The 27,884-nt window shown below is 43.1% G+C and overlaps 1 long non-coding RNA gene and 1 pseudogene across 1 annotated transcript; both read left to right on the top strand.

Annotated features, from left to right (window-relative positions):
- The first annotated feature begins 2,850 nt into the window (after positions 1-2,850).
- LOC117527210 lies at positions 2,851-23,573 on the top strand. Its single transcript, XR_004565469.1, has 3 exons — positions 2,851-3,003; positions 20,163-20,170; positions 23,563-23,573. It is a non-coding gene; the product is annotated as an uncharacterized LOC117527210 (long non-coding RNA).
- A 388-nt stretch (positions 23,574-23,961) lies between these two features.
- The window catches only part of LOC117527209, a 65,971-nt pseudogene continuing 62,048 nt past the window's right edge, over positions 23,962-27,884 (top strand).

Genomic DNA, 27,884 nt, shown 5'->3' with positions numbered 1-27,884 from the left:
AGTAATCTGAAAATAAAACATAACAAAACATGACAGAACATATTACTGCACCACTGAACACTGAAGTTTTATCGGATAACGTTAGCTTAGTCTTTAGCCTTTAGCTGCAGAATCAATCACTCAGTCGAGCTGAGTGAATGATTTACATTTATAAATTGTTTGATCTGTTTTTATTTTTACCAAATAAATCTACACAATAGTTTTTTAATTGTTACTGCTGTACGTAACTACAAGAACATTCTCAACTTTATGTAACATAGATCTTTTATTTTAATTATTAATTATTTTTAACTATCTAGTAATCAGACCTTAAAGAAAATAGCAGAGAACTGTTTCATATTTCTTTATATTTTAAGAAATATATTTCTTCACTTGTCCCACATCAGGAACATTTCAACATTTGTTGTGCAGAGAACCTAGTAAATACAGATGCACTTCAAAACTTCCAGTGATGGAGCTGAACATCAAAATCTGAGGTCCAGAAGGAAGAAGAGAACAGCTCTGCTCTTCAAAATGTGAGGAAAGTGTCTCCAAAAACTCCACCAAAGAGGTTGAAGCTGTGGAGGAGACAGTCATCTTGTTAAATGTCCTGAGGGTCAGGCTCACCTGTTGTCTTTGAAAACTCACACCTGCTACTACACTTCTAAATGAAACACAGGCCCTTTGAAGAGCAACCATTTTATTATTTGAAAAAGCTGTTTCCTTTAACATTTTAACATTAAATGAATGAATCATTAAACATATCCATGAAGTCAAAGTTCAGTCAATAGGACGCTTGCACAGGTAGAAGCTCCGCCCCATTGTGCATAATTTAAAAGTATTCACAATCACTAGAATAGTCAAATTCATATTTTAGTAATTACTCTGTAATGATTACAGCATTAAAAACAATCACATACTTAATGGGGATGTCATTAAATGTTGAAATGACTAAATTAAAAATGATTTCATCATAAGGTTTATGTCACATTGAGAAATTCTAATTAACAGACACACTGCAGTCATTGTTACTGTTGTGTGGGCCGCTGAAGAGGAGGTACTGCTGGCCCACCACCACCAGAGGGCGCCCTGCCTGGAGTGCGGGCTCCAGGCACCAGAGGGCGCTACCGCATCATGGGAGTAATCTGGGTGACAGCTGTCACCCATCACCAAACACAGCTGTTTCTACTCAGCACCGAGGTATATCAGGAGGACGGCGTCTCCACCTCAGTGCCGAGATATCGCCTAAGACCAAGGTAACATTCTCTGCAGCATATTCTGTGATTGATAAACTTGTTAAACCTTTCAGGACTGGTGACTACTGAGACCCTCCTTCCTTGGATAAGTACTCACCTTCCTGCTGAACTTTGCTAAGAGGTGGAGGCGGCTTCTCCCCTCTCTGTACTGGGTGCGTTCATCCACTCCTGTGTGTTCTTGCTCTCTCCTGCCAGCAGTACCGGATCCGACGAGCGGAGGCAGTGGCCACCTGGGAATTCGGGACTTGGCGGTTCCAGTATTTCCGGGGTTCGGTGGCAGTGGAGATCTGGGTGGTTCCGGTTCGACTGAGACGGACGTCTCCTATCTTCGAGCCTGCCCACACGACACCAGCGGATTCGACCCTAAACATTGTGTTTGTTATACTACTCGTGCTTGTTTCAGTAGTAAATCTTGTTTTTTACTTCCTCCATTGTCCATTCATTGCGCCCCCTGTTGTGGGTCCGTGTTCCTACACTTTCACAACAGTTACATCATTTCATGTTGTGTTTAATAAATAATTATATTTATTTTCAGTGTCTTTTTTCCAGGTTGAAATGCAGATATGAATGAATGAATCTATCAGACTTAAAAATGTACACATTACTTTTCATGCTATTTTATTTGTCTAAAAATAAGTGTCCAAGGTTTCTTTATCAAGAAATGATCTCATTTGAAACAACAACAACAGACAAGTTATGATTTTAATTTACAGATGAACATCAAATATTTCTAAAGAACCTTTTTTTTTACTTAAAGCTATTTTAATTACAAGTTTTCTTATGTAAGAAGTGTTTTTAACTTCTAAATGTACAGTAATCATAAATTAATTTTGAGGTAAAAAAAAATTGTAAGGATTTTCTTGTATTCAAAGTGTACTTATCACAGTACACATGGATAAAGACTGCTAAATGCTGTCTTATCAATAATTATCCAATAGAGATTTGTGTCTCATCATAATCCATTTTTTCTGTGTTCATTCAATAGTGGATCAGCATTGGGTCAATTTCATTTTCAAGCTGGATGGATGAAGTCAGTACTGTTTTAGGCAGGAGTTCTATCCAAACATTTTATGCAGCCCCAGCAGTCACGGTCAAATTTTTCATCATCCTCTGACAGGAAACAGTGATTCATCCAGTGTACAGTCTGTCACATACTTACTTAAGTGAATACGGTATCAAAAGCGCTTTTTTTTTTTGTCATCATCTGCATCATTTTTTAACAGAATAGAACTACTTCAATCATCTATGGAGCCATAAGAATGATGCTCAGCAAAGCAGAAGTGAAGTCAGATCAGTGGATTTTTTTTTTAACCTGAACTCTTCAGACCAGTCTCCAAAGAGCCTAAATAGAGATAATCTGCTTTCAATTGGGCTGAAACTATTCATTGTTAAGGACCGAATGATCTAAACTGCTTCCAAACTACTACTAGTTTCAAACCAGGTATTAGCTGTCTCCCAAATGACTTCACACATTGTTAATCCCCTGGTAAACTGGTTTAAACTGTTTCTTTGTCTTACAGCTGCTCCTGTTAGGTGCTGCCACAGCAGATCATCCAGTTCTATCTCACCCTGTCCTCTGCATCTTTCTCTGTCACACCAACCACCTACATGTCCTCCCTCAGCATATCCAAAACCCTCCTCTTTGGCCTCCCTCTCCTCCAGCCTGGTGGCTCCATCCTCAGCATCCTTCTTCCTATATGCCCTGGGTCCCTCCTCTGCACATGTCCAAACCATTTCAATCTCACCTCGCTGACTTTGTCTTCAAATCGTCCTTCCCGTGCTGTCCCTCTCATATGTTCATTCCTAATCCTGTCCATCCTCATCATGCCAAAAGAGAATTGCAGCATCTTCAGCGATGCCTCCTGTGTGTTTGTTAGTGCCACCGTCGCTAAGACATTACTTGTAAACTTTCCCCTTCACTCCCGCCACCTTTCTCCACCCACTCCACCCTGCCTGCACTCTTTTCTTCACCTTTCTACCACACTCTCCATTACTTTGGATAGGTGACCCCAAATATTTAAACTCCTCTACATTCACCACTACTTTCATCTTTCTGACTATCCCAGTTCATTTTCACCAGCCTCTTCCTCCTTATACTTTTCTGAACATCTCCATTCCACCACCAAGTCTTTGTCTTCATTCCTCTGTTCAGATGTCACATCCGGTACCTTCCTATGGCTGTCTCCCTCACATCTGCAGTATTTTTCCACTTGTCCAAAATCACTTCAGTTCCATCCATTGCCTGTGTCACCTCTTCCCTGAATTTCACACGAGTCTTCCTCCTTCAGCTTCCACCATGTGATGCTTGGTTCTGCTCTTAAGGTCTTCCTCTTCAAAGTAATTCTACAAACCACCATCCAATGCTGTCTAGTTACACTCCCCTGCCACCACCTTATAGTCTCCAATTTCTTTTAGGTTGCATCTCCTACATAGAATGTAGTCCACCTGTGTGCACCTTCCTCCATTATTGTGTGTCACCCTATGCTCCTCCTCAAGACAGCCATTTCTATCCTTTTGCAAAATCTACCACCATCTGCCCTTCTACATTCCTCTCCTCGATGCCACATCTATCCATTACTTCCTCATCACCTCTGTTCCCTTCACCTACACACCCATTGAAGTCCACTCCAGTCAGTCCTCTTTCACGCCTGGGTACGCTCTCCGCCACCTCATCTGTCTCACTCCAGACATCTTCTTGCTTCTTCATCTCACAACCTATCTGTAGGGCATATGCACTGATGACATTCATCATCACTCCTATTTCCAACTTCACACTCATCACTCTGAGACACTTGCTTCACCACCAACACACTCTTAATATATCATCACCTTCCTAAAACAATGGCCTAAATCATGACTTAGGCTATTATTTTAGGAAGGTGACAATATTCTTCCTTTAGAATGACCCCAATACCATTTCTCCTTCCATCCACACCATGATACAACAGTTTGAAGCCACCTCCCTTCCACTTCATCTCTTGAACACATAGTATGTCTGTTTTTCTCCTCTCCATCATGTCAACCAACTCTTTCCCTTTACGTCATAGTGCCATCATTCCAAGTCCAGATGCTCACTTCCACACTTCTAACTTTCCTGATCTCCTTCTTCCTTCAGACATGTCTTCCACATCTTCTTCTTTTTGTCCCAACAGCAGCCCAATTCCTGCCAACACCCTGTTGGACAACAACAAAGCTGGCGGTCATTGTTAAACTGGGTCTCAACTGATCCCATGTACCAGACCAAACGGTCTCCCCCTAACAGTCAGTCTGCTCTGCCTTCACTGCACATGCTTCATTAGCCGGGGTTCACGGATTATCACCTCATTTCTGCTTAAAACTGAACTCCAGTCATCATCTATCTCAGCAACAGATATCTGAAGCTTTTATACAACAAACATTTCCACATAAATTCAGCATTATTTCATCATAAAAGACAGAAGAAGCGATCAGAGCACCGTGGATACACAAGCTACTAGCTGATGTGTTCACTGCACGTCAGTCATTTCAAAGCATCAGAGTTTTGCCTCGTTTCTGCTTAAAATGGCTTTGTTTCTGCTTAAAAGTAACTTTAGAATGATTTAAGAGGTTTTACCTTGTCATCTGATGGTTATAATCCCATTAATCTGTTTGATCGCGTTGGGTGAAGAGACTGTTTTAGACGAGCGGCTTAGCTCCGTAATAACGCATGCGCATTGGAGGCAGGGCGGACCGAATTTTAGGGGCGGACCGCTCGGTCTGTGACACCGGTATGGAAATTCGACTTATAACCTGCATGTTTTATGTGGTAAGATTTATACTGGATACCCTTCCATGCTCAATTTTTTTCGGCCTTGGGAGTGGCACTCTGGCTGTACACCCCATGTGGTTGAGATTTGAAACATTTATAGTGAACACCTGCCTCCTTCTTCCCTCCTCATTTACTGGACTTGGGACCAGCACTCAGAATGTACGGGCTGTATGCTCCATGTGGCTGAGTTTGGTTTAAACTGTGTGTATGTATATGTATGTATATATATGTTCCAGTAATTTAATAATAAAAATAATTGACAACAATGAAGATAATCAATGGCATTGCAGAAGATGTTTCACATAGAAAACACATTCTGAGATGGGAAAAGTTAAAGGAGATCAGTCAGATGGAGGAGTAACTGATGGCAGATGGTGTGTGTGTGTGTGTGTGTGTGTGTGTGTGTGTGTGTGTGTGTGTGTGTGTGTGTGTGTGTGTGTGTGTGTGTGTGTGTGTGTGTGTGTGTGTGTGTGTGTGTGCGCGCGCGTGCATGCACACTGACATATACACACACATGAAGGAGCTTCTTTCCACGTCATCACTGAGTCACATTTACTGGCTGCAGACACGAGTGACTCATAACAGTTTCTCACATCACTTTCAATATTGTGTGTTTCATTCATTCTTTTTAAAACCTGGTTTTATTGTTGGTTTACAGTCAGATCCAAAATGAAGAATAGATTTTGAAATAAAGGACACAGACACAGCCCTAGGACCTTTATTATTGTGATTATTATTATTATATAATGTTTAATTGATTCTATGTTCTTTGTAGTTTTGGGTATAACAGCACCCCACCGCACTTTAAAGGCAGATAAACAAGATAAACAGACTCCCATTCTTCCATATCCACAGGCTCTAGATTGGGTAGTGTTTAGAAAATAGGTGGCTGACATTTTTCAAGGGTGGTAATAAATTAAACAAAGACTGTATAATAAGTTAGAATGGCATGTGAGTCCAGAATGTTTTTAGAACATTAAATGTCAACAACGTTTAGAAGAGAAATGCAACCCTTTTATTTCCTGCTAATTATGTAATTTTTTTTTACGTGAATTTACTGTCTTAATGTATTTATAAATTGTTTAGATTCTGGTTATCATATACACACTGTTATTATTATCAGTATTATTACTATTATTTTATTATTACAGTACTTCTATTTTGACATTTGATTTTGAAGTGGACAACAATGGAAATAAGTGTTCTCACTTTCTTGTGTCATCCATGTATTTGTAACATATTTACAATTATGTGCTTACATTAAACTTACTAAATAAAGCCATGCACGCATGCACTCACACTTTTAATATAAAGATGATTTACTGGCCTCTGCTGGAATGGCATGTGAGACCAGAATGTAATTACCAACATTAGCTAATATCCTATCAACATTTCATTTTGGTGGTGTTTATCCTTGACCCAAAACACATAAGCATGCCAAACTGCAAATGTCAGCTCTCCGCGGTTTCTCCGTGATCGAAGTTACACCCACACAGAGCTTTTTGTCTTTTCTGCATTCTGCCACAAGCAGGTGCTTCTATTTGTAGACATGCAGAAACAGAGATGGCCGCAGAAGACATCAAATGCAATACATTTTCCAATCATGGTAACAGCAACATGACACTTAACTAAACTGACTAAACTGAATGAACCGAACTACAAAAACAATAAAACAATAACACTAATAACACTGTTAAACTAACATGAACCACAATAACATCATTTATAATGCCAAACTCCCATGATGCATTTCAGCACAACATCCATTGTTTACTGGTTTGCTAAAAATGCAAATTTCTCCAAAAATATTAGTCCTATCAACTTTACGTTTTTGCAGTGTTCATCCTTGTTCCAAAATACATAAGCATACCACATGGCAAATGTCAGCTCTCCCCGGTTTCTGCATGGTCGAAGACATACACATGCACGCACGCACACACACAGAGGTCAGTTAGCTATTATAATGTAGATATACCCAGTGGTCTCAGCAGTAATAGGAGCAGTAAGAGCTGTAAACCCAAAATTGCAGGAGTGGCTCCAGTAGATTCTAGGCACAACATCAGAGGTCTCTGTACAGAAGAGTGCAGTCCTAGGAACAGCTAAGATATTGCGCCGAACCCTCAAACTCCCAGCCCCCTGGTAGACGACCCGAGCGTGAGGAACACACATATCACCCTCCCCGGGGGGATATTTTCTTTTTGTATCCTTCCATTTTCTATACCCACTTTCTCTAATTAAGAGTTACTAGGGGAGGGGGAGCTGGAGGCCTATCCCAGCAGTCACAGGGTTCGAGATACCGTACACCCTGGACAGGACGCAGTCTATTGCAGGGCCACATATAGACAGACAAATATATTCACTCACATTTAAAGTGTGCAATTCACCTAAAATGCATGTCTTTGGAAGACAGATGAAGCTGGAGCACCCAGAGGGAACCCACACAAACATGGGGAGAACATGCAGACTCCACACAGAAAGGATCAGGCGGGAAGCAATCCTAGGACTTTCTTGCTGTGGGGCAACAGTGCTAACCATTGAGCCACCATGATTCCCTAACATATTATGAATTTGCCTTTCCAGTGCTCCTGTTTGAGTGGGGTCGCCACAGTGGATCCAGCACCAACCCATATTGTGATTTGGCACAAGTTTTACACCAGATGCCCTTCCTGACACAACTCCAGTTTTACCTGGAGAAACACACACAGTCCCTGGTCTTCCGAAGAGATCTCCCATCCAAGTACTAACCAGGACTCACTCTGCTTTGTTTCTGAGATCTAACAGGATCAGGCTGACACAGAGCAGACTGGCTGCCATGAATGTTAATATACTGTAGTTATTTATAATTAAATATATATTTTAGCCATTACCACACTAAAGAAATGATCAGTAATGCAGAATTTTCTTTAGCTTGATCGTTGCTAATTAAACAGCTTCAAAGAAAAATCTTTTGTCTTTTGTCTTTTTGCATTCATAGAAGCAATCCTGAGTTTTCCTCAGAGAGAGCCTTTACTTTTTGATGCAAGCATGACAAATTATTATTAGAATTATCCACTTCTTATTAAGAATAAATTAAAACGCACACTCACCGTGCACGCATACACACACACACACACACACAGAAAGGCTGTGTTTTCTATTGGTCTCTGTGTCAGTTTCATAGTCAGACATAAAGGGGCCGTATGCATGCTCCACTTTCCCGAGCACTGTCTCATTTGTCTTTGCTGAATTTACATATAAAGCCAACATTTGTTTCTTGTAGACACACATACTGTCACTTTAATTTATGTGCTGTTCAGTCTTGCATGCATGGTTTTGTGCTTTTGTGGGTGCAACCGTGGTTCTAAGACTCAATCCCATCATTCCTGCTCGCGGCTTGCCTGTCATCATGGATTAGCACACTGACACACATTTCCTGCACACGCACAGCTGAGCAGCTACTGTTTGTCCTGTGTTCCGGCTGTCATATCTGCACAGGGCAAGACGACATCTTGCTGTTGCACCTGGAAGTCTTTGTGTTTTTTTCCCCTCAGGCAGAGACAGAGTCTGTTGTGTATTACTGCAGACTAAAAAAACACAGTTATTACAAATACTCTGAGTCATAGGATCATCATATCAGCTGGGTGATATGATCTTTACAGTGTTGTAAAGACTCTATCTTTTTAGGTCCATAGGGAAGCCTATCCCAGCACAACATTAGGCAAAGGATGCAAAGTCATTTTACACAATAGTTATTGCGTTAAAACAGGATTTTTGGAAAATTTCAACATGATGAAAACAAATATCAGATATATAATAAATAACAAATATCACTGAAAACAAGGATAAAGGTATTTAATAAGATCTGCAGCAAATTGCATACTTTGTCTGATCACTTCTCCCATGCGCACGTGCAAACACACGCACATAAAAACAGGATTCATGTCAATTTGTACACATTTTTTTATTTTTTTTGGTGGGGGGGGGGTCATGCTATGCACAGCTATTTTAAACATCTCCATTCTCTTGCTACACCCTTTTTTTTGTTCTAACATCTCAATTTTATGATTGTCATGTGAGGAAAATAAAGCACATCCTCAGACAGCGTTTTTGTTGTGAAAGTGTAGTGACACGGACCCACAACAGAGGGCGCAAATGAACGGTCAATAGATGAGCCAAAAAATAACAATTTAATGTTGTGAAGGTGCACAACGAACATACAGACAATCTCAGAATATGATTACAGTCAATCCACAAAGGTGACGTGTGGGCAGGCTCGAGGATAGAAGACGTCTGTCCTGAGAAGAGCCGGAACCACACGATTTCCGCCGCCACCGAACCTGGTGAATACTGGAGCCGCCAAGTCCCGAATTCCCAGGTGATCACCATCCCCGACTGTCGGATCTGGTACTGCTGGCGAAGAACAAAGACAGTCAAGTGTGGGTGGGTGTAACAACAACGGTGGGAATGCCACCTCCACCTCTCACTCAATATTCTGTAGAGTACCGCAGTGATTCCTCAGGGGAAAAGAGTGCCGTCCTGCACTCACTCAGCTTCCACAGAAAGAGGAACCGGTACTCCTGCAAACACTCACAATATACAGATATATTGCAAAACACAAATGGCTGAGTCTATTACCTCCAAAGAAGTACGATATCTCGGCAACGAGGTGGAGATGACGTCTGGTCTTTATGGAGTGAGATGATGTAGAGTAGATGGGTGACAGCTGTCAAGAGATAATGAGTGACAGCTGTCACCCCCGGCTGTGTCCGTGGTGGCAGCGCCCTCTCGTGCCTGAAGCCCGCACTTCAGGCAGGGCGCCCACTGGTGGTGGGCCAGCAGTACCTCCTCTTCTGGCGGCCCACACAACAGGACCCCCCCCTCAACGGGCGCCTCCTGGCGCCCGACCAGGCTTGTTCGGGTGACGGTGGTAGAAGTCGGCCAGGAGGGCCGGATCCAGGATGAAGCTCCTCTTCACCCAGGAGCGTTCTTCGGGTCCATACCCCTCCCAGTCCACCAAGTACTGGAACCCCCGGCCCATCCGACGGACGTCCAGGAGCCGGCGCACCGTCCAAGCCGGCTCCCCGTCGATGATCCGAGCAGGAGGCGGCGCCGGTCCGGGAGCACAGAGGGGTGAGGTGTGGTGAGGTTTGATCCGTGACACGTGAAAAACCGGGTGGATTCGCAGTGAAGCCAGGAGTTGGAGCTTCACTGCGGCAGGACTGAGGACTTTGAGGATCTTGAATGGTCCGATATATCTGTCCTTAAGTTTCGGGGAGTCCACCTGGAGGGGGATGTCCTTTGTGGAAAGCCACACCTCCTGCCCGGGCTGGTATGCAGGGGCCGGGGATCGCCGGCGGTCTGCATGGGTCTTCGCCCTCGTCCGGGCCTTCAACAAGGCAGAACGGGCGGAGCGCCACACCCGACGGCACTTCCGCAGGTGGGCCTGGACCGAGGGCACACCGACCTCTCCCTCCACCACGGGAAACAACGGGGGCTGATGCCCCAGACACACTTCAAATGGGGAGAGGCCGGTGGCAGAGGACACCTGGCTGTTATGCGCATACTCGATCCAGGCCAGATGTTTACTCCAGGCCGTCGAGTGTGCGGACGTCACACAGCGCAGAGCTTGCTCCAATTCCTGATTGGCCCGTTCTGCCTGTCCATTGGTCTGCGGATGATACCCAGACGAGTGGCTCACAGTAGCCCCCAGTTCCCGGCAGAAGCTCCTCCAGACGTGTGAGGAGAACTGGGGACCACGATCAGAGACGATGTCGATGGGTATCCCATGCAGACGGACGACGTGGTGGACCAGGAGGTCTGCTGTCTCCTGGGCTGTTGGGAGCTTCGGGAGGGCCACGAAGTGGGCCGCCTTGGAGAATTGGTCCACTATCGTGAAGATGGTGGTGTTGCCCTGGGACGGCGGGAGGCCCGTGACGAAATCCAGGCCGATGTGGGACCAGGGGCGATGAGGCACAGGTAGCGGCTGGAGAAGTCCTTGGGACCTTTTATGGTCTGCCTTGCCCCTGGCACAGGTGGTGCAGGCCTGGATGTACTCCCAGACGTCGGCCTCCATAGACGCCCACCAGAAGCGCTGCCGGACAACTGCCACGGTCCTTCGCACCCCTGGATGACAGGAGAGCTTGGAACCGTGACAGAAGTCCAAGACTGCAGCCCTGGCCTCTGGTGGGACGTACAAACGGTTCTTCGGACCTGTTCCTGGGTCCGGGCTCCATGCCAGGGCCTCCCGGACGATCTTCTCCACGTCCCAGGTGAGGGTGGCCACGATAGTGGACTCAGGAAGGATGGGATCCGGTGGATCCGACAGTGCGGTTTTGACCTCCTCTTCGTGTACCCGGGACAAGGCATCTGACCTCTGGTTCTTGGTCCCGGGGCAATAGGTGATCCGGAAGTCAAAACGCCCGAAGAACAGTGACCAGCGGGCTTGCCTGGGGTTCAGCCGCTTGGCAGTCCTGATATACTCCAGGTTCCGATGGTCAGTGAAAACCGTGAACGGCACAGACGCTCCCTCCAACAGGTGTCTCCACTCCTCAAGAGCCTCTTTCACCGCAAGGAGTTCTCGATTGCCGACGTCATAGTTCCGTTCAGCCGGGGTCAACCTGCGTGAAAAGTAGGCACACGGGTGAAGAACCTTATCGGTCTCTCCGCTCTGGGATAGCACGGCTCCTATCCCTGAGTCAGAGGCGTCCACTTCAACCACGAACTGGCGGCTAGGGTCGGGCTGCACCAAAACTGGCGCAGTAGAGAACCGTCGTTTCAACTCCTTGAACGCGGCTTCGCACCGATCCGACCAGGTGAAGGGGACTTTTGGAGAGGTCAGGGCTGTCAGGGGGCTAACTACCTGACTGTAGTCCTTAATGAACCTCCTATAGAAATTAGCGAAGCCGAGGAACTGTTGCAGCTTCCTACGGCTTGTTGGTTGGGGCCAATCTCTCACCGCCGCAACCTTGGCCGGATCAGGGGCGACGGAGTTAGAGGAGATGATAAACCCCAGGAAGGACAAAGACATGCGGTGAAACTCGCACTTCTCGCCCTTCACAAACAGTCGGTTCTCTAACAACCGCTGCAGGACCTGACGTACATGCTGGACATGGGTCTCAGGATCCGGAGAAAAGATGAGAATATCGTCCAGATATACGAAGACGAATCGGTGCAGGAAGTCCTGCAAGACGTCGTTAACCAAGGCTTGGAACGTCACAGGGGCGTTACCTCCTCTTCTGGCGGCCCACACAACAGTTTTAGCAGCAGTTAAGCTTTTCGTTTTATGTATGTTGTGGTCAATAACGTTATTTTCAGACTTAAATCTCCAATATACATACAGTAAAAATGGCTTCAGTGCCTTGAACAACGAAACCAAAAATAGATCAATAAAATGAATAAATAGATTTTAAAAAACACGGGAGCTAAGAAACAAATATCCTTGCTGTGGAGGTCATTGAATGAAACATCCTCAGATCAGCTCATGATGGATACAGCAATGATTTACATCGACCACAAGTTTGTCGCATTTATTTCGGTTGAACACCTCATGTTTATTCAGAATCAAAATATATTTGTGGGGGCTGTTTATCAAAACAATATACAGAGGTGTGCGTCCTTAGAGGAGACAAGAACTCGGTCTGTCCATATTGAGTTATCCACTCACCAAAAGGTTTGCTGTGGCTGAGTGTCGAAGTCCCATTTTGATGATGGATAGCACAGGATCAAAAGCTCATCGGGCAAGTGCTTTTGAGGAGTTTATAACAGCATGTTGCTACCTACGCAGCATGTTTTCTGAGATCAGAGAACGGCAAAGAATGGAATCTATCTGGATTTGGTCTGCTAAAGTCTCTTTCAATCACGGGTGTGTTTTGAATGAATTATATCAATCGGATTATCAGCTAGTACAGTTGATACGGAGTTGGGCTACCAATATGCAGACCTAACTCCCACTTACACTAACTGTCTGTGTCCTTGAACATGACACTTCATCTGCATTGTCGTAGTCCACCCAGCTGTAAATGGGTACCAACCTTGACCGGGGAAGTAACCTGAGTCAGACTGCTGCCCCCTTGAGACAGAAGAACTTCTCTCCATCTCTTTGTAGTGTTCTGCAGTTTTTCCCTTGCCATTGTAGCCTGGATCTACAATCACTGGAACAGATTTTTTTTTTTTTTAAATATCAGCCTTTTCTGTGATACAGCACATACAGGGAACATTCCTCACATTCATGGAGCACTAACCCAGAAGACACTGCACCTGATAGTCTGCTCGTAAAACATGCCACTGTTTCAGTGCTAAGCATTCTAAATTCCAATTATTGATTATGAATGCATTAGGATAAGCAAATCCTATCTCTCTCTTGCTATCTCATACATTTAAATTTCAGCTTGAGTCCTTAGGATTTTACATGCTTAGTTTCTGAAATGCAGTGTAAGGGCAAACAACTCCCCAGAGATTTTCTTCATGTGCACAGTGACACCTCCTTTCCCAACTCTTTTATCTTATCTTCGATCTGTGTGATTTATCGATTTCTCCCATTTGATCCCAGAGGAGAGACCACAAGGAAAGATGTTTCACAGCCTGTACCTCTGTCCTTCATTTTCACATTGCCCTGTTTTGGAATCAGTCTTTCAAGGTTATGTTATGGGAAGACACCAGACTGCAGAGGGAGAAGGGACAAAAGTAATAATTTTGTTGGTCTGCAGAGGGGGACAGAGGTCTGGTATGCTGTTGGTATAAAACCATTGATATATTTATCTCAGTCTTATAACTCTCTGTAAAAATGCTCTTTCTTACACTCACACATGGAGATTTTATTTTTCCTCCAGGGGTTTGTCTGTGTCCGTGTGCATGGGGGTGGGGGCAGGGGTTATGAGGAAGAAGCGTAATTTTCTGCTCTGATGGCAGACTCTTCCAGTGAGTAATTGACTTAATTAAGAGACAGAGTGAGAAAGAGGGCAGACAAAGAGGTCTTTAGTATTATATCCTTTTCATCTAATTTGCTACAATTTTGAGACATAATCCATCTGGAATGTCAGCAGTTTTCTCCCAGAAGGAAGAAATATGTTTACATTTTACAAATTAATTTCATGAGTAGGTGTGTGATGAAAAGTCACAGGGTTATTCTACTACAATCACCCATGATCCAAAAAAGTGCAAAAACAGGATGAAACCGCTTAGTCCGTCTTGCCTCCTAACAGGCTAATTATAAAGTGCTGACCTGGCAACTGGCTGGCTAATAAAGTGCAGACCCTCCTGAAGATGAAAGAAAGGAGCTGCGCCCTCAGCCAGACATATGCTTTACCACAGTGGAACTCGATCAAACACGTTTCAAGATGTAGTCACTACGAATACCCTGTTTAAAGAAATTTGAACATGATTGAAGCCGTTAAGACCATGAATACCTGGAATTTACTATCAACGGTTTCGAGAATTGGAACAGTTCAAAAATTGGATCCCGATTGTGCCGATGATGGTTGTAACTACTACGTATATCAAGTTTGTCCAAGATTGACAAAGATGAATCAAGAAGTTACTCTGATGCTTTAAAAGGTACCCTGAATTGCTGTTCAGGATTAACACCCCTATTCCACAGGGCACTGTCTGATTGCAATCTTCCACGATACAAAAAACTGGATGAAACGGCTTACTTCGACTTGTCTCCTGTCAGGCTGCTTTATAAAGCACAGACCTGGCAACCCCCTCAAAAACAAAAGTAAAGCTGCTCTCGGTGTCACCAACCAAACGGACCCCCTAAAAATCGGTTCGCTTTTTGCATCTGCACATGCGTCATTAGCCGCGGTTCAATCAATCAATCAATTTTTTTTTATATAGCGCCAAATCACAACAAACAGTTGCCCCAAGGCGCTTTATATTGTAAGGCAAGGCCATACAATAATTATGTAAAACCCCAACGGTCAAAACGACCCCCTGTGAGCAAGCACTTGGCTACAGTGGGAAGGAAAAACTCCCTTTTAACAGGAAGAAACCTCCAGCAGAACCAGGCTCAGGGAGGGGCAGTCTTCTGCTGGGACTGGTTGGGGCTGAGGGAGAGAACCAGGAAAAAGACATGCTGTGGAGGGGAGCAGAGATCGATCACTAATGATTAAATGCAGAGTGGTGCATACAGAGCAAAAAGAGAAAGAAACAGTGCATCATGGGAACCCCCCAGCAGTCTACGTCTATAGCAGCATAACTAAGGGATGGTTCAGGGTCACCTGATCCAGCCCTAACTATAAGCTTTAGCAAAAAGGAAAGTTTTAAGCCTAATCTTAAAAGTAGAGAGGGTGTCTGTCTCCCTGATCTGAATTGGGAGCTGGTTCCACAGGAGAGGAGCCTGAAAGCTGAAGGCTCTGCCTCCCATTCATGGATTAAAACCTCACTTCTGCTTCAAACTGCACTCCAGTCATCATCTATCTCACCGACAGATATCTGAAGCTTTTGTACAACAGTCATTTCCACATAAATTCAGCATTATTTCGTCATAAAAGGCTGTGGAAGCAATCAGAGCGCCGCAGCTAAATGAGCTGCTAGCTGATGCGTTCACTGCGCGTAGGCCATTTCAAAGTGTCGCAGAGTTTCTGCTTAAAACGGTCTCATTTCTGCTTAAACTGACTTTAGAATGATTTAAGAGGTTTTACCTTTAACATCTGATGGTTAATAATCCCATTAATCTATTTGATCACTTTGGGTGAAGAGACTCTGTCTTAGATGAGCGTCAGAGCTCCAAAATGACGCATGCGCAGATGTAAAAGGCGGACTGATTTTTAGGGCGGACCGTTCAGTCCGGCTCCATTCCAGCCAGCACTGCATCAAACACTGCTGTTGCTTCAAATTTTTACTCCGATGGAACACAGTCAAACGGGTTTCAAGCTGTACTCACTAGGACTACCCCGTTTAAACATATTTGAATATGATTGAATCTGTTAAGACTATGAACACCAGGAAGTTACCACCTAATGATGCCGATTCAGCGAATCGGAGTGAAATTCAAAACGGGTGTCGATGATGGCCGTGACTACTACGTAAACAAAGTTTTTTCAAGATTGACAAAAGATGGATCAAAAAATTACTGTGATGCTTCAAAAGGTGCCCCATTTGCTATTCAGGATGAAACAGGAAGGAACAGCATTCTGTGGAATAGCCCTGTTACAGAGGAACCGGTCTTGTGACAGATTTGCATTGTGGTCTGTCTTCTGTAGTCCCATGGAAGCAGAAGTCTGCCTCTGAGCTTCTTTATTACTCTTTGTGAGATACACTTGAAAATCTGTGTCAAAAATCCCTGAACTCTTACAGAATACAACAACATAAACAAACTAGATGACAGAACGCAGATACTTCCAGCATAGTTCAGCAGTGGTCTGTTTGTCTGTGGTTAATGGTGCTGAAATGCATGTAGTGGTGCTTCCTCTCTAATGGTATGGTTGTAAGAATTGGATGCTAAGCGTTAACCTACACTGGATGTCTTAGATACTAGGTCTCATCGGAGGATCCTGGAGTACTGCTGGAATGACTTTGTGTCAAACAAAGCATTACTTAGGGGCACTCAGATAAGGATTGCCACTTGCATTGTGAAGAAATGTCAGCTACAGTATCTTGGTCATGTAGCACATTTCTCTGGACGCGCTCAACCATATGGCTTTCTCAGTTTTGAGGACCACAGTGACTGGTAAAGGCCAAGGAGATCCCCAAGTGTCACTTGACTGCAGCAGATAGATAGATCGTTAATTTAGGGAGTTTGGCATGGATGTGTTCCGCATCAGCGCCTGACCTTGACCTTAATCTGTACACATTGTAGATATAACGTCTCTGTCATAAAATATTCTCAAGTAATGGCTGTTGAAAAAACTTCATTCTCATTAATATGCAAATATATGCACCAGATAGCCATAAAAATCTAATCATCTTAACTATTCCCTGGGGTGTGCCTTTGATGTAATTATGAAGTGTCTACCATGTTTTGATATTGGGATCCGTGTTCACAGGAATGAGTCCACACACAGACACACACTGGCAATAACCTTTCATTTCAGCATTAACACCTTCATTTCCCCTTCACATTTCACACTTTTTCTTTCTCCTGTGGTGATGGTGATGAAGCATCACATGTTCAGAGGCGATAGAATATCCACTTGGGTCATTAGATTTTGTCTAGTAGGTACCAAGTGGACGTCAAATCCTCATAAATGACCACAGAAGCATATAACAACTATTGATCAGGGTTTGACACTCTATATTCTCAATAACAGATTGCTTAGCAACAGCAGATGGTTGCCTAGCAACAGTACTGCCTGTGTGCACACAGGGTGTGTTGAGACATCAAGCAGGAATGAGAGAGGTGTGTGTGTATGTGTGCGTGTGTGCCTATGGGTGAGAGTGTACATCACTTTCCAGCCAGTTAACCAAATGAGCTATTCTGCAGAGTCAGCGACTTAACACACATGCAGAATGTAACAGGACATGGATGTGCCTGTGCACAAGCAATGTCAAATTTGAAGCTATCCACATATGGATGCATATTTTGTTCAGATGAATGACAGAGAGGGCGGTAGACATCAGGTTGGAGGCATCATTTTATGTAAAGACAACAAGATTGAGACTGAGTTGGTGGGGTATTTTTAAATGAAAGGCTTTCATCAAAAGACAATCTGTAAAAACTATAAGGTAACAGTACAGGCGGAGGCGGAGGTTGTAATTCAAGGAGCTGAAAGAACTGACTAGAGCCTTATGTGTTTGACACTAATTCATGCAGATTAATTCTTTGTGATTCAGTGATACTGTATTGTACAGTTCTGTATGGCCTTGAAATTTGCTCACTTCTGTCCAAAATTGAACCACTTTATCCTTAACACACAAACCTTCCCACATTTATAATACATATTAGTTTAGCACTGTTTGAATTCTCTTGATATATGAATGTTCATGAGTTCAATGGTACAAATATTTCTTGAGGTGAATTAAATATCACCGGATGAACTATTCGTTCCATTGAAAGAATGACAAAGCATTCATTATTTGTTTTATATAACGGCGAAATCGATCCTTGTCATTTGATATTTTACTAATTTATAAACAACAGAAAAGAGACTTACTTTTTGGTGCTCTTCACTTGTGCTTAACAGTCCAACACAAACTTTAAACAGGAGTCCAAAATTGTTCTCAGTCAATTTGCAAAAAACAACGATGTAGTCCGTGATGCCATTTCGTGTACAGACTGCCGTCTGCTTTCCACACTTCAGCAAAAAATCACATCAGAAAGTTGTTCAGCTTTTCATCCTACCTTCATCGTCTTCATCCAAACAGCTCTTCATGCCTCCAGACGGCTTACAGCATGGTGATTTAGTTTTGTGTGTGTGTGTGTGTTAGAAGAATTAGCACCGTCAATTAGCTCCTTCAGATCATCGTCCACCAGCAAAACAAACTCCACTATGTTTCGCTAAATGCCGGCCCCGGTAGTGTGAGCATGCGCAGTGGTCAGAGTGTGCAATAGCACATTTCATATAGTACAAAAATTGCAGGCTAAAAATAACTATTGCACGGTCAGTGAAACAGTGGCAAATGGTATGAATCAAGTGACAAGGATCCACTCGTTATATAAGTTATATAAGTATTTATATTAGTGTTTAATAATAGCCACAGGTGTATGTTAAATCAATTCTTTATTCTACACATATGTTGGCATTGAACCTAAATTTTGTCTTTGGCATGTGACCTTGAGTTTTAACATCAAATTGCTTTGTGCTCAGATGACTCTCAGTCATTCCACCAAGTTTGATCCAATTCAGATCAAAAGACTTTGAGTTATTTTCTTCAAAAATGGATGAACACTTTGGTCCAAAAACACTGCCCCCTGTAAAACAAATGGTAGAGAGACATCAGTGTCCAGTGTCAGGCCAGGTCTAGGAGCGAAGCATGTATTGGTGCCGCACCTTGTAATATCCACCACACTACGAAACTGTTCTAGGTACCATATGACAACCACCCAGACAGACAACCGGTCCATCCCCACCTCTTGAAATAACCATTTATCTGTTACAGCCAGATGAACCATGGGCAGCAAGAGCACCAGTGGTTCAACGCCATGGGTGGTTAGGGTTTGAGGGCAATGCAAAAGGAAGTGGTCAAAACAGAAAGTGGGAGAGATATTGTGAAACACAAAACAAGAATTGGGGAAGGTGTGTGGGGATATAAAAATCATCATTTATGTTTTTAATAGAGCAAAATGCAATTTAAAATGGGAATTTAAAGTGTATTAGAAAATGCATAGATTTCCATAACTAAAATGACAATGGCATGTTCATATTCTTTATTGTTTTGCACTGACTGTTGCAGAACCAACCAAGTGCACGTTGACCTCAACTACAAGTTTGTGGTTTTGAACTTTGCTCTGGTTTTCTGGGGGACATAATTGCATTTGTTGTTTTTAAGTACATCATATTTTATACAGGTATTTCATCACAAAAGATTAGTACAGCAGAGCAGAGAGTATCATTTTGTGTTTGCTCACAGCTCTGCAGCTGATGTTTTTTGTAGTGCATTGTTTTCTGAAATACTTGTAGCTCTATGATTGGAAACAGTTGTGATACCATCGTATCATTGTGTAATGTATGGCCTTCTTCAGATGCAGAAAGTTATCAAATTTAACAGAATATTGGTCTTTAACTCATTGTTTCTCTCACCAGGTGCTTTTCTGTAGGTGGAATTCTGACCTGTGGTTGTGAGCAGTCATGTTTCGGAGCAGCCTGAAGATGCTGCTGGGTGGGAAGGGACGTAAAGGTCACCACACTGGTCAGTGTAGCCGGCATATAGTGCATCTGGAAAGTATTCAGTGTGTTTCCCTTTTTCCACATTTTGTTATGTTACTGCCTAATTCCAAAATAGATTAAATTCTTTTTTTTTTTCCTCAAAATTCTGTACACAATACCCCATAATGACACCATGAAAAAAAGTTATTTTGGAATTTTTGCAAATTTATTAAAAATAAAAAAGAACCTAAGAATTCACATGTACATGCATATTCACAGCCTTTGCCATGAAGCATACAAATTTCCACTGATCATGCTTGAGATGTTTCTACAGTTTCATCCTGTACAGAGTCCACCTGGGGTAAATTCAATTGACCGAACATGATTTGGAAAGGCACACACATGTCTACATATAAGGTCCCACAGTTGACAGTGTATGTCAGAGCACAAATAGAGCATGAAGTCAAAGGAATTTTCTGTTCACCTCCGAGACAGGATTGTCTCAAGACACAAAACTGGGGAAGGGTACAGAAGCATTACTCATACTTTAAAGGTCCCAGAGAGCACAGCGGCCTTCACCATCTGTATGTGGAAGACATTCAGATCCACTAGGACTCTTCCTAGAGCTGGCCACCTGTCTAAACTGAGGGAATGGGAGAGAAGGGCCTTCGTCAGGGAGGTGACCAAGAACCCAGAGGTCACGCTGTCAGAGCTCCAGCATTACTCTGTGGAAAGAGGAGAACATTCCAAAAGGACAACTATCACTGCAGTAATCCACCAATCAGGCCTGTATGGCAGAGCGGCCAGACGGAAGCCACTCCTTAGTAAAAGGCCAGCCCTGTCTCACGTTTTTTTTTTTTTCGTGCTCCCCTCACGAAATGAGTCAAATTTTTGTGATGGTTTTTTAACTCACTATTACTAACCCTACTCCTACCCCCAACCCTAACCTTAACCATAACCTAATCCTACTCCTTCTCCCCACCCTAACCATAACCACCCCGACTCCCCCGCTTCACTTCTAATTTCGTGCTGCCATCACAAAATGAATTAGAATGAATTTGTGCTGCCATGATGAAAATGAGGTGCTTTTCGTCAAAATATCACGAACCAATAGATTAATGAATATTTTGTGCTGCTGAATCACGACGTGCCGTGAGACCAGGTTGTAAAAGGCACATGGCAGCCCACCTGGAATTTGTCAGAAGGCATCTGAAGGACCTCAGACCATGAGAAACAACAATCTCTGGTCTGATGAGACAAAGATTGAACTCTGAATGAATGCCAGATGGCATGTTTGGAGGAAACCAGGTACTATCCCAACAGTGAAGCATGGTGGTGGCAGCATCAGGCTGCGAGGGTGTTTTTCAGCAGCAGGAACTGGGAGACTAGTCAGGATTGAGGGATGATGAATGCAGAAATGTACAGAGATTCTGCTCCAGAGCACTCTTGACCTCAGACTGGGGTGACAGTTCATCAAGACAATGATCCCTAAGCACACAGCCAAGATATCAAAGGAGTGGCTTCAGAACAACTCTGTGAATGTGGATGAGTGGTCCAGCCAGAGACCAGGCCTGAATCTGATTGAATGTTTCAGCAGAGATCTGAAAATGGCTGTGCACTGATGCTCCCCATCCAACCTGATGGAGCTTAAGTGGTGCTGCAAAGTGGTATGGGCAAAACTGCCCAAAGATAGGTGCACCAAGCTTGTGGCATCATATTCAAGAAGACTTGAGAATGTAATTGCTGCCAAAAGTGCTCCAACAAAGTATGCAGCTAAGGGTGTGAATACTTATGTACATATAAATTGTTAGTTTTTTTTATTTTTAATAAATTTGTAAAAAATTGGGAAAAAAAAAACTTTTTTCATGGTGTCATTATGGGGAATGTGTGTAGAATTTTGAGTGAAAAAATGAATTTACTCTGTTTTGGAATAAGACTGTAATATAACAAAATGTGGAAAAAGTGAAGCGCTGTGAATACTTTATGGGTGCACTGTACATACTGTGAAAGTATGGTAGGGATTTTTTTTAATCAAGGAACGTTACATCACTTGGTTTGTCTTTATAGGTGGCAGTTGCATTGAGCCAGAGATGTCAGATGTCAAGATGATTGAAGGATTCACTCGTTCACTCCCATCTTCACCTCTCCTCAACCTTCGACTGACCAAGAGAACTGGTAAGATCTATCTGTCTATCTATCTATCTATCTATCTATCTATCTATCTATCTATCTGTCTGTCTGTCTGTCTGTCTGTCTGTCTGTCTGTCTGTCTGTCCGTCTAGCCATATTAAAAAACACAGGGATATCACATTTTCTAATACTTTTTCTCATTGAGTAATTTTGAAAAACAAATAATGTAACAATATATCTGGATGTATATACCACTACATAAAAGCTGACATTTCAAAAACCTTCTTCTCTTATTAATTTTTTGATCTCAAACCCAAATATCTTTAGCATAGGAAAAATAAAATGATATGGCTGGCCCTGTTGTTCAGATATTTTTGAGGGGACTGTACCTGTCTGGGGTTTACTTCACATTTCCCCTGTTTTTACTGGAATGGACTTCTGCTTCCCAGCAACTCTAAAATAGGATATGTGGGGATGGATGGATGGATGGATGGATGGATGGATGGATGGATGGATGGATGGATGGATGGATGGATGGATGGATGGATGGATGGATAACTTGGTCAACATGCTGGGTATCATTTACTAGGCAATTAATGGGTCGCTGAAGAACTCTGCTACTTGCAGTATTACAGAATTTAGGTCCCTCATATTGTAGCTGCTAGTTATACACATGCACACGCTCAACTATGAACAAAATGCAGATGATTCTCAGATATTCTAATGATTAGGTAGATAGTGTGTTAACATTTTCCTCAGCAAAAACAATTTTACCTCAGTTACAAAGGCACAAATGTAACAAATGATATATAATACATTATTATCTATGGACATTTTCTCATTAAAAACTCAATGACAAATGAGTATGATTGTATCAGGAAGGTCATCTGGTGTAAAAAAAAAAAAGTCATAATAACCATGCACATCACAAATAGAATTTCCATACCGGATTGGCGAAGCCTGGTTTAACAATGACCACTGTCCTGCGTTGTTGCCCAACAGGGTGTCAGTGGAAACTGGGCTGCTGCTGGGTGAAGAAGAAGATGAGAAGGAGAGTGTGACCAGGGACACAGGGAGAGGAGGAAATTCAGAAAGATCAGAAGTGGTTTCAAATTGTTGTATCATGGTGTGGATGGGAGGAGAAACAGTGTTTGGGTCATTTTAAAGGAAACGTATGTTTAGAGATGGTGGTGCAGGATATGTGCAAGGGCAGTCTGACAGTGAGATGAGATGTGCTGTGGTAATGACAGATGCATTGAAGGTGGAGGAAGGATTACATCAAGGATCAGCTCTGAGCCTTTTCTTGTTTGCAGTGGTGATGGACAGGTTGATGGACAAGATCAGACAGGAGTCTTCATGAACTATGTTGTTTGCAGACGACATTGTGATCTGTAGTGAGCGTAAAGAGCAGGTTGAGGTGAGCAGGGAGACATGGTGATACGTTCTGAAGAGAATGGGAATGAAAGTCAGTCAAAGCAAGACTGAGTAGATGTGTGTGAATGCGAGGGAGCCTAGTGGAATAGTGCGGTTACAAGGAGTAGATGTGGTTACGTAGTGAAGGGGAAAGCCTTCAAGACAGTACCAAGACCAGCTGTTTTGTACTACTTCGAAACGGCAGTGGCAACAAAACGGCAAGAAGCAGAGCTGAAGGTGACAGAGCTGGAGATGCTATGATTTTCCTTAGAAGTGATGAGGATAGCTAAGATTAGGAATGAACATATCAGAGGGACAACACAGGTTGGACAGTTTGGAGACAAAGTAGGAGAGGTGAGATTGAGATGGTATGGACATGTGCAGAGGAGGGACACAGGTTATATACAGAGAAGGATGCTGAGGATGGAGCCACCAGGCAGGAGGAAAATGGTTGTCAAAAATTCACAAAGCCAAAAGTGGCATCTACAAATGTCTCATTTTATTCGACAAATACCCCAAAACTACCAAATATTCAATTTATTGTCATATCAAACACAGCAAATCATTATATTTGAATATGTGTAAGAGCGATTGCAAATATCGTACTCGCCTTCCTGTTGATGAAGACCTTTAGCAGATGTTTAGAGCTGAAGCAGTGTTGATGAAAACTGTAAAACGGCTGTAACACGGTGAAACATAACAGAATCACAAAGAAAAACACTCATAAACACACAGCTGTGACCTGTTACAGTGTCTGGCTGCAGACAGGGGGCACTGACCTTTGACCCTTCATTTGAACATCCCTGTGTGCTTTAGCGAGAGAGAAAGCACAGAAATGTAAGTTAAGCCTCTGCTCGCCTCTCCTGCTGCTCCTCCTCTTCCTCCTCCTCAGGGTTGAGCTAACACACTTCTTAAGCGTTACCATGTGGGGCCTCTCTCTCTTTTTCCTCCTCTTTCTCCTCCCTCTCATCTTCCGTCTCCTGAGTCCCCTCATTTGTTCTTCTCTCTCTCATTAGTTCTGCTCGACGACTTTGGGTTGGCCATCTGTAAATGACTTTTTCCTGAAGTTCTCCAGTGGATGACAGTTGGTCATTTTTCCCTGCTGCTCTACTTTTTGTGACAGCACGTCTTCTTTTAGACTGGATATGGCAACCAAACTTCAAAATATATTCATCTGAAGCAACTAAAATGGACAAAGCTGCTTGGAAACCTTAACCCCAGCATTACTTTTTTTGCTTGTTGTGTTTTATATTATTTTTGAGGAGGCTCTGCAATTTTCCTGAAAGGACAAAACAAGCAAATATCTACTGTGAGTCTTCTGAGTGTCGCTGTGTGTAATTAAAAGCACATTTCAGCTTGAATGATAAAATAATTGTGTTCCAGACTGAAGTGGCTCATATTTAATCCAGTGTGATCTGTGGTCCGTTTTTGAAGCATTTTCTTGACTCCAACTGAGTCTTTCTCCAGCGTTCTTCTCTCTTGGCAGTTTGAGTTTTAAAGTTTTTTGAAGCGTCTATACCATTGCTCGACTTGTAACAGAGGACTGTGCTGAAATCTCTCCTGTGTGTATGTGAGGCTGTGTTTTCGGTTGGAGGAGGGGAGGTATGATGAGACCAGATATGGAGACTCGTCTGTTGAAAGAAGACTTCATGAAACACTTGGAAACTTAATATTCTTCTGAGCAAAGGGGAAAACGTTTAAGAGCTGCATTCTTTATTTTTGTTCTTCATGTTAAGTCGGCTCGACTTATGAATGAAAACAACTCAGCTCTTGACGGATTGGGATAAAAAGGACAAAAACAGTGGATTACAGCTCCATGATCTCTTCTGAGTTGTGTCCAGGAATTAAGATTTTGAAGCTTGAATCACTGTGAGTTTGTGTGGATTCCAGTAAAATTTAAAAAAGCACCTTTACTGACTTCACGGGGTGCTGAATCGGTCTACTGCCTGTGCATATCAACTACAGTTTTTCTGGGTCAGATCAGAAGAATCTGAGGTGCAACTCTTTCAGAGAATATCTTCCCCATCACTTTATCCCTCTTTATTTTTGTCTTACTCTCTCCTTTGTGTCTTATCTTGGTACTGGAGGAGGAGCCTAGCACCAAAAAAGAGGAGTCATGGGTGGTGATGTCATGATGTTTATTTAATTTTTTTTGCATCTTCTCAAAGAAACTTAATGGAGACAAAGAGTAACTCAAGAACAATTCAACAGAGTATTTTGTCAAAGTAATTATTGTTTTCTGGGCAGAACCAGCCCTTTGATTTGACAGTCCTCCCACCCTGCATGGAAGCAGTCCAATCAGCACTCTGCTGGCAGCCATGGACTGCACCGCGGACATTTTGAAAGCATGTGCTCGTTCCAGAGGCAAGTGGTGTCGGCATGAAAGTTCCTCTGTCTGTCACTTGTGGAGACCACTGGGTGGCTGCAGTTGTTATGGAGACATCATGGCAACAGGCATTGTTAGCCGAGCCTGCTTCCCTCTGCGTCGTTTGCTGCATTACATCTGCTGTTGTCTCTCCCATGAGGAGAACTCTGATCTGCGTCGAAATTGGATGGATCATCCCATGGACATAAGAAGAGAAGAGCGAGGTGAGACTAAATGACTCTCTCTCTCTGAGGGGCCAAACTCCAGAATTACTGAGGTAATGTCAGGGTTTGGGGCTGTCAATGTCATATTTTATCTTACACTGAAAAAAGTTAGCGTGATTTAAACATACACATGATCAGAATGTCCAAAAAACATTATTTTCTTAAGTATAGTGCATCCGGAAAGTATTGACAGTGCTTCACTTTTTCCACATTTTATGTTACATCCGTATTCCAAAATGGAAATTTATTTTTCCCTCAAAACTCTATGCACAACACCCCATAATGACAACATGAAAAAGTTTTTTTGTTGTTGTTTTTTTTTTTTTTTTTTTTCAAATTTATTAAAAAAAAAAAAAAAATAAGAAATCACATGTACAAATTTATTCACATCGTTTGTTCAATACTTTGTTGATGCACCTTTGGCCACAATTGACAACCTGATCAACTCTATGCGAAGGAGATGTGTTGCACTGCATGAGGCAAAAGGTGGTCACACCAGATACTGACTGGTATCCCCCCGCCAATAAAACAAAACTGCACCTTTCAGAGTGGCCTTTTATTGTGAGCAGTCTAAGGCACACCTGTGCACTAATCATGGTGTCTAATCAGCATCTTGATATGGCACACCTGTGAGGTGGGATGGATTATCTCAGCAAAGGAGAAGTGCTCACTATCACAGATTTAGACTGGTTAGTGAACAATATTTGAGGGAAATGGTGATATTGTGTATGTGGAAAAAGTTTTAGATCTTTGAGTTCATCTCATACAAAATGGGAGCAAAACCAAAAGTGTTGCGTTTATATTTTTGTTGAGTGTACATTCTCAGGTCTTCTTGAATATCATGGCACATGCTTGGCACACCTATCTTTGGGAAGTTTTGCCCATTCCTCTTTGCAGCACCTCTCAAACTCCATCAGGTTGGATGGGGAGCGTTGGTGCACAGCCATTTTCAGATCTCTCCAGAGATGTTCATTCAGATTCAGGTCTGGGCTCTGGGTGGGCCACTCAAGGACATTCACAGAGTTGTCCTGAAGCCACTTCTTTGATATCTTGGCTGTGTGCTTAGGGTCATTGTCCTGCTAAAAGATGAACCGTCTCCCCAGTCTGAGGTCAAGAGCACTCTGGAGCAGATTTTTATCCAGGATGTCTCTGTACATTGCTGTATTCATCTTTCTCTCAGTCCTGACTCATCTCCCAGTTCCTGCAGCTGAAAAACATCTCCACAGCATGATGTTGCCACCACCATGCTTCACTGTAGGGATGGTGCCTGGTTTTCTCCAAACATGGTGCCTGGCATTCACGCCAAAGAGTTCAGTCTTTGTCTCATCAGACTAGAGAATTTTGTTTGTCATAGTCTGAGAGTCCTTCAGGTGCCTTTTGGCAAATTCCAGGCGGGCTGCCATGTGCCTTTAACTTAGGAGTGGCTTCCATCTGGCCACTCTACCATACAGCCCTGATTGGCGGATTGCTGCAGAAATGGTTGTCCTTCTGGAAAGTACTCCTCTCTCCACAGAGGAATGCTGGAGCTCTGACAGAGTGGCCATTGAGTTCTTGGTCACCTCCCTGATTAAGGCCCTTCTTGACATTCATGGCAAAGGCTGTGAATACTTATGCACATGTGATTTCTTTTTTTAATCAATTTGCAAAAAGTTCAAAAAAAACTTTGTTCACATTGTCATTATTGGATATTGTTGTTGGGAAGGTGTCGTAACACGGACCCACAACAGGGGGCGCAAATGAACGGACAATGGATAAGAAAAGGAGTAACAATTTAATGTTGTGAAGGCACACAACGGAATACAGACAGAAAAATACTGGATGCCAATTGTACACAAGAGGACTGTGGGCAGGCTCAAAGATAGGAGACCTCTGATGATCGAAGAGCCGGGGCCCACACCGCTTCCACCACCAACGGCCTGAAGAACACCGGAGCCGCCAAGTCCTGAGTCCCCAGGTGGTCTCTGTCCTCCGTTGTCGGCCCTGGTACTGCTGGCAGACAAGAAACAG

This window comes from Thalassophryne amazonica, chromosome 16, assembly GCF_902500255.1.
Source record: "Thalassophryne amazonica chromosome 16, fThaAma1.1, whole genome shotgun sequence".
Classification (NCBI taxonomy): domain Eukaryota; kingdom Metazoa; phylum Chordata; class Actinopteri; order Batrachoidiformes; family Batrachoididae; genus Thalassophryne; species Thalassophryne amazonica.
Note: the sequence above shows the minus strand (reverse complement) of the source record. Positions and strands in the feature narration are given on the sequence as shown.